This window comes from Lissotriton vulgaris, chromosome 1_1 (genome assembly GCF_964263255.1).
Source record: "Lissotriton vulgaris chromosome 1_1, aLisVul1.2, whole genome shotgun sequence".
NCBI classification, from domain to species: domain Eukaryota; kingdom Metazoa; phylum Chordata; class Amphibia; order Caudata; family Salamandridae; genus Lissotriton; species Lissotriton vulgaris.
In genome coordinates, this window is record NC_141685.1 from 1,162,945,469 (window position 1) to 1,162,953,592 (window position 8,124).

Consider the following 8,124-nt stretch of genomic DNA (forward strand, 5'->3'; position numbering starts at 1 on the left):
AGTGCACAATTAACAGGTCAGGTTTTGGCAAATGCATAAAGGTTTTCACCAATGGTATCAATTGGTGACATTTTAATCCTCTTTGGCCCAACCACTTAATTTCCACATCTTGTAAATTGAGGTTAGGTAAATTTCTGTTCTCATGTTATGTTATGTTATGTTATTAAAAATTTATAAAGCGCGCATACGCCCGAAGGCTTCTTGGCGCTGAAGGAAGATAAAAAACATAACAAGGGGGGAATCTGCAGGAGTCTTTATTTCAGGTAAGCCTGTGTAAAGAGGTGGGTCTTAAAGGCCTTTCTAAAGGCAAGGAGGTCCTTACTCTGACGGAGGGCTAGTGGAGCCCAGTGGATGTAACTATGTCCAACAATCCAGACCTTAAACATGGTGGGAGAAGGTTGTGCTGCAGTCAGATGAAGTGTGGTAATGAAAGGGCAGTTGAAACAGTAGGAGTTTGTAAAGAAAAAAAACTGTGGATTTCCAATGCTAATGATTCATTAGCAGTGATTGGTGCATTTCCATTTCTGAAAACAGAAAGTTAGGGTGCATGGATGTGTTCTTTGAAAGATGTAATTTGAATGGTCAAGGAAGAAACATTTAATGAAAGATTGCACTGGATACGCAGGTGCACTGAGAGTTCAGAGTTCAATTGAAACATTGTTGTGTGAATTTGCAAACATGAGAGGTCTTCCAGGAGGTGGTTGCTATGGAAAAAAGGCAGAGAGGGCAGAGGGGGGAAGGGTTTTGCTTTGAAAAAAGTGAGGGAAGAGTTATGATTGGCTAATATGAGAGATATGTGAAATGAATATCTGTATTTCTGTGCTTTCAATAGCTGCAGCCTCTGGAGTGCATCCTTTTTCTTCTGCTGAAGACAATTTGGTGTATTTCTGAGACTGTTTTCAAAACTCAAAAAGTATTTGCTAAGGTGAGAAAAGATTTATTTAATTTAGATATAGAATAGTATGATTTAAGGAGAAAATGATGAAGAAAGCTGTGTTTTTAAAATGTGGCTTTGTCTCTAGTGATATACAAATAGATTTTGTTTCTTTGAGAAATTGTAATTGCATATTCGGTGTAGCATTCTGGCATGCAGTAGCACAAGTTATTGTTGTACATGGAGCCCATTCCATGGTCTCTTATGTAAGCTGAAACAGATATGTTGTTTTTAAAAACGATTTTTGAAATCAATTACATTTCTGGATATGTACTGCTAGAGCTTCATGGGTTGTTTTGGGTCATATTTATAAGGCATTTGAGTGTCTTTGATGTTATTTTTTCCTTTTTAAATGGAAAGCGTTCCTCATGGGGCAAGTGTCTTGTAAATACGCTCCCACTTGCGCTTGGCAAATTTAGATTTTGATTATGGGAGTTACATAGCCATGTTAAAAATGTCCAAACAATGGTGCTAGGGCATTCCAGAAAACGCTTTCATGTGTCTCAAGGACATTTTCAGTCATTTCCTCTTGAATACAGGTATACAATTGATTTATATGCTGTGTTTAAAAACGATTATTTGAAAACAATTACATTTCTGGATATGTACTGCTAGAGCTTCATAGGTTGTTTTGGGTCATATTTATAAGGCATTTGAGTGTCTATTATGTTATTTTACCCTTTTTAAATGGAAAGCGTTCCTCATGGGGCAAGTTTCTTGTAAATACGCTCCCACTTGCGGTTGGCAAATTTAGATTTTGATTATGGGAGTTACATAGGCATGTTAATAATGTCCCAAAAATGGTGTAAGGGCATAATCAAAATCTAAATTTGCCAACCGCAGGTGGGAGCGTATTTACAAGAAACTTGCACCATGAAGAACGCTTTCCATTTAAAAAGGAAAAATAACATCATAGACACTCATATGTCTTATAAATATGACCCAAAACAACCTATGAAGCTCTAGCAGTACATATCCAGAAATGTAATTGTTTTCAAATAATCGTTTTTAAACACAGCATGTAAATCAATTGTATACCTGTATTCAAGAGGAAATGACTGAAAATGTCCTTGAGACTCATGAAAGCGTTTTCTGGAATGCCCTAGCACCATTGTTTGGACATTATTAACATGGCTATGTAACTCCCATAATCAAAATCTAAATTTGCCAAGCGTAAGTGGGAGCGTATTTACAAGAAACTTGCCCCATGAAGAACGCTTTCCATTTAAAAAGGAAAAATAACATCATAGACACTCATATGCCTTATAAATATGACCCAAAACAACCTATGAAGCTCTAGCAGTAGATATCCAGAAATGTAATTGATTTCAAAAAATCGTTTTTAACACAGCATATAAATCAATTGTATACCTGCATTCAAGAGGAAATGACTGAAAATGTCCTTGAGACACATGAAAGCGTTTTCTGGAATGCCCTAGCACCATTTTTTGGACATTATTAACATGGCTATGTAACTCCTATAATCAACATCTAAATTTGCCAAGCACAGGTGGGAGCGTATTTACAAGACACTTGCCCCATGAGGAACGCTTTCCATTTAAAAAGGAAAAAATAACATCAAAGACACTCAAATGCCTTATAAATATGACCCAAAACAACCTATGAAGCTCTAGCAGTACATATCCAGAAATGTAATTGATTTCAAATAATGACTTACTTCATTGGTAGGCCTTCACATGTATTATCTCCTTTGTTTTCTTCAGTGAAAATCTTATCTGCAACCATGTGTTGGCCTCACCTCAAACAAACAAAACAGGTGATGGACCGAATGTGGATCAATGACACACATTCACCCCAGTCCAAAGATCTGGGCCTAAACAAACCTTTAGATAGGCCACACCTTATCGTCATCCTGAATTAATCATTTAAAATATTAGGGAGAGATTTATGATTGTTGTATGCCTGTTTTGTACCATTGTGTGTCATTTTTGTGATGCAGTGCTGGCGCAAAAGATTTGCTATGTTAAATAATAAGTAGGGCATTAAGTTTTAGATTACTGTTATTCATTTACTGTTTGGTAATAGTGGTTAATAACATTTTTTATTATATTTTTCCACAGATTGAACTGCAGATCTTTTCTTAATTTGAAAAATGCCAACGAAAAATCGAATTAGAAAGGCTAGAAAACGTCAAAGACAGCAGGATGATGTTTTATTGCAGCAGTCCTCTTCCCCAAATACTTTTCAAAACACCAAGAAAGCTCCGGGTAAGAGCACAAAATCATTCTTAAGAAATATTTTTAGTAAAAAAAGTATTTATCCTAAAAATGTTTCAGTTCAGAAAAAGAAAAGCAATTTAAATGGAAAGGAAAGACCCATCAAAAATGTTACTGGTAGAGGAAGAGATAACTCTGTGCATGATAGTAGAAGGAAACAACAGTTTAGGGACATTCAAAATAGAATGTTCCGTAACAGGATAATAGTTAATTTATTAAAAAATATTAAGAAAGGCCAACAGAAAGCGGCATTTTATAAGAAGAAGAAAAATGTAGAGAAAATTATTGATCATGCTTTTGAAATTAAGCGAAAGTTGTTTATTTTGGTAATCAATAGAATTAGGAAACTAAGCAAGGTAATTTCTGATTTCAAAACAAAAAGTAGATGGAAGAGAGTAGTAAATCGTACTAACTTTTGTGAAGTTTTTTCCGGAGAATGGATGCATAGTTCAAGTTGTGAGGCATTTTTTAATGAGGAGAGTTATTTTCAGGATAGTGATTTGGTGTTTGCAGTTGACACCAGTGGTCGAGCTTATGAAGTGAAGGATGGTTGTCCAGTTGAAAAAGAAAAACTTGTGACAACAGAGACAGAAGAGGCGCTAAGTGATGAGGTTTTAGGAAGACGTCCTAAGGGTCCTGTGTACATTTGGAAGTGTAGTTCTATTTGCAGTGTGCGACAGGTTTCCATCAATTTGCTTTGTGATTTTATACGGACATTTAATAAGAAAAGTTTGAAGCAGAAAATGAAGTTGTTGCAAGATTTAGATCCTTGCAGAGTGAGACAAATGACAGGTTTGCGTGGTCATTCACTGGCTTGTCTTTCCAGGAGAGTATGCCAGAGTGTTTTTCATCATTTCAGGATGCTAGCAGTGCATCATAATAAAGTGAGAAAATTAGTGAGAATGTTGTATTATGCTAAGAGTCCAGCAATTATGCTTAAACAATTATGTGCTGCTCTTTTGCATGGTTCTGAAATAGATGTGAAGAATATTTGTGAAGAAATTGAGTTTTGTTACTTTGGTAGTAGAGATGAGAATGTTCAAATTGACCCAGAAGTAGAGGGTAATGTTGAAGATAATGTACAGGTTTCCAGTACAGATAATTTTCAGAAGGAAATTGCCACGTTTCAGATGAAATCAAGTGAGAGGCCTAATTTCACTTGTGTATGTTGTTGACGCACTTATTATAGGAATCAGACTAAGTTAGTGGATTTATATGCAAAAAGTGAAAGGGAAAATAATAGTGAATGGAAGGATTTTGCCACCTACTTGATGGTAGAAAATTATTTTGATTTGGGATCGGATCAACGTGTGTGTACTTATTGTTGTAATAAATTAAACCAAAACCAGATGCCTGCTAGGGCAGTTCATAATAATCTGGAATTGGTTGAGATTCCTTCTGAATTGAAGGATTTAAATACTTATGAATCTATTTTGATTCAAAGTATCCATCCCTTTCAGGCTATTGTAAGAATGGAGCCAAAGACAGGGAAGTTGACTCCAGCAGATTTACAGAGAGGATTAAAGGGAAGAGTTGTTTATTTGCCTCTAGATTTGAACAAAAACATTAACACAATTGGAGTAGAAAAAGTGAAAGAGGAACCTCTGGTTATCTTGGTTAATGGGGTTCCGACAAAGAATAAGGAAATATGGCAAGATTTAGTGGATGTTAGGAAAGTCAAAAAGGCAACTTTGTATTTGAAGAAAAATAATAAGTACTATAAGAATGTATATGTTGCAGAAGAGGAAGTAAGTGATGAAGAGGATAGCGATTTGTGTGCTGGCCAAATTGAGAAAGTAGAGGCCTCTAATAGTGAAGAAATATATGAACATTATAGTGTTCATCCTTTGCATTCCAAGGAAGTCATGGGGAATGCTATTGAGTTGTTTCAAATGAAACAAGCCAAAGGGAGTCCCATTAGTGTTTGGGAGGAAAGTTTGGAAGCTCGGTGTTTCCCACAGCTATTTCCCACAGGTCGATGAGGAAGATATGATGAGCGACCTCATCAAATTCCTGCGTCTGAATACCGGACTTTACGATTGTATGCAGAAGATCCTAGGTTTCGTCAATGCATTCCCTATTTGTTTCATCTCCTGTTTGAAAGCGATCTGTCTGGACTGTCATATGCAGTGAACCACATCTTAAAAAGTGGTATACAGATGCGAAACATCTCGGCAAGTGATTTTATGCATAAAGTCAATGTCCAAGACAGTATTTTGGATTCTCACTTAATTAATCTCATGGCGTGTCAGCGTGGTACTAATGAGTACTGGTACCGTCGTCATGGTGATTTAAAATGTATGCTGAGGAACTTAGGAACTCCGACATGGTTCCTCACTCTGAGCTGTGCCGAGTATGGCTGGGAAGACTTACTTGAATTTCTACGAGAAGCAAATGGAAATATTGAAAACATTGAATTCAAGACACCTGGAGAACTGTGTTCTTTGGATCCAGTAAATGTATGCAGGTACTTCAATCATAGATTTGAAGCTATGATGTCTTTCATCACAAATAAGAAGAATCCACCTCTTGGAGAGGTGTTGGATTTCTTCTGGAGAAAGGAGTACCAAGCAAGAGGTGCTCCTCATATACATATGTTGTTGTGGATCAAGGATGCACCTAAATTTGGAACAGATCCGGATGACTTAGTGATGAATTTCATAGAACAGTATTCTACGTGTGCTGTTCCAAATGCAACGGAGAAGAAAAGCCTAAGAGAACAAGTTCTACGTTTCCAAAGCCATCGTTGTGGAAAGTACTGTCGTCGTAAATTCAGAAACAAGGACAAATTCTACACCAAATGTTGTTTCAACTTTCCACGACCGGTGATTTCTAAAGGAAGAGTGAACAGTTTGATGTCTTCGCTGCGACATAATGTGACGAGGAAATCACCCAAAAATACAAACAATTTGAAAAGGAACGAAGAGTCCAAGTACATCAACGACTACAACCCAGTGATTTTGTCCATGTGGAATGCTAACATGGATATACAGTTTGTGGCTGACAACTGTATGGCTGTGGCTCGGTATGTGACATCTTACATCACCAAAAAAGAAAAGACAGAACTGAAGGATATGTGGGAGGACATTTCCCATGAAAAGAGCCTCAGCAAGAAGTTGTACAGTTTCAGTCTGAAGATGTTGTCGCATCGAGAAATCGGAGCTTACGAATGTTCTGATCGATTGTCTTCAGCAAGTCTCTATGCCAAATCCAGGAGTATCGTTTGGGCGAGTCTTGGTCTTGCTGCAACGCGAAATCGAGTTCTAAAACCTGTCCGGGAAATTGAGTATTTGGCAGAAAAGGAACCAAACAGTACCGACATTTTGAAGACCAACATGTTGGATACATATTATCCAAATCGTAGCAGTCACCTTGAGAATGTTTGTCTATATGAGGTTCTACAAAATTATATATTCAAGAGGAACATCAAAGAAGATATTGAGAAAGGAGTGTATGCTGTAATTGGAAGTGAGGGATGCCTGGTCAAGCAAAGAAAATGCCAATTAGTAAACCATCGAAAATTGAGTGGCGAATCTCCAGAAAAAAAGGAGTTTTTCTATTTAGCACTTTTGCAACTTCTCAAGCCTTGGCGTGCAGAAGAGGAACTGCTTGGAGATTTCCTCTGTTACGAAGACTCTTTCACTGCTGCTAAGGAGACCATAGAATGTCCTGCTTTTCCCAAATATCAAGAAATGCTAACTTTGGAAATTGAGCAGGAAGCAACGATTGCAGCCGAGATTGCCAGAGACAGTTCTCAGGACAGTCAGAGTTCTGTTTCATTGAGTCAAGATCCACTTGGAGGACCTATTATCGAAAATGAAGCTGCCACTGCTATGAATGAAGTGGAAAGAGCCATGGCACATGCTCAGGAGGATTCAGTTAACTTAGAAGACTTGGAAAAACAACTCAACGTTGAGCAGAGGAAAATATATGATGAAGTTACCAAGCAAATTGAGCATGGATTAAGTCATGAGAAGAAAGAGTGCTCATGTACATCGTTGAAGCCTGTCCGACTGTACGTGAGTGGAGAAGCGGGAACTGGAAAAAGTTTCCTCATTAAAGCAATTTTTTGTTATTTGCAGGAAAGGACTGAGTCATCGCTGTCTTGTGTTGTCACCGCTCCTACTGGACTGGCAGCACATAACAATAAAGGTATTACTTTGCATCGTCTACTGATGCTGCCAGTGGAGCATGACAACAAATTACAATACCACAAGTTATCTGGGGATGCTTGCTGTGAAGTTTCAAGAGTCTTGAGGAAAATGAAACTACTTATCATTGACGAAGTAAGCATGGTTTCCAATGTCATGCTTGCCTTTGTGCATTTGAGAATGCAAGAAGTACTTAAAACTGAATATGCTGTGTTATTTGGTGGCAAACACATCATTGTTTTCGGAGATCTTCTGCAGCTGACACCAGTAAAAGGTCATCCTGTGTTCAAAATACTCACGCATGAAGATACCAGGAAGTGCCTAGGGAGCATTGGCAACGTCAATATATGGTTAAACTTCAATTATGCTGAACTGCATGAAAATATGCGTCAGGCGAAGGATGAAGATTACAAGAATATTCTACAAGATATTAGAATTGGAAAAGTGACCGAGCATGGAAAAGAAGCTTTAAATGCACGATTACTTTCAAATTTATATCCCGAACAAGAGATTGTGCCTGAGAATATTTTTCAGAAAATTACTGAGAAGAAATCCGGAATATGTTTGATGCCAACTCTTGCAGAATGTGCCATCTTCAACAACAAAATGTTGAATTTAGAAAAGCAAGAGATTGTGAAACTTGAAGCTATTGACAAAATAGAGCATATGGGATCAACAATTATTTTGTCAGAGAATTTGAAATCAAAATTAGATTCATTAGAGAAGACTATATCTAAAACTGCAGGTTTTGAAAAGACTCTGAATGTGTGCTTAAATTGCCGAATCATTTTGAGAAGGAATT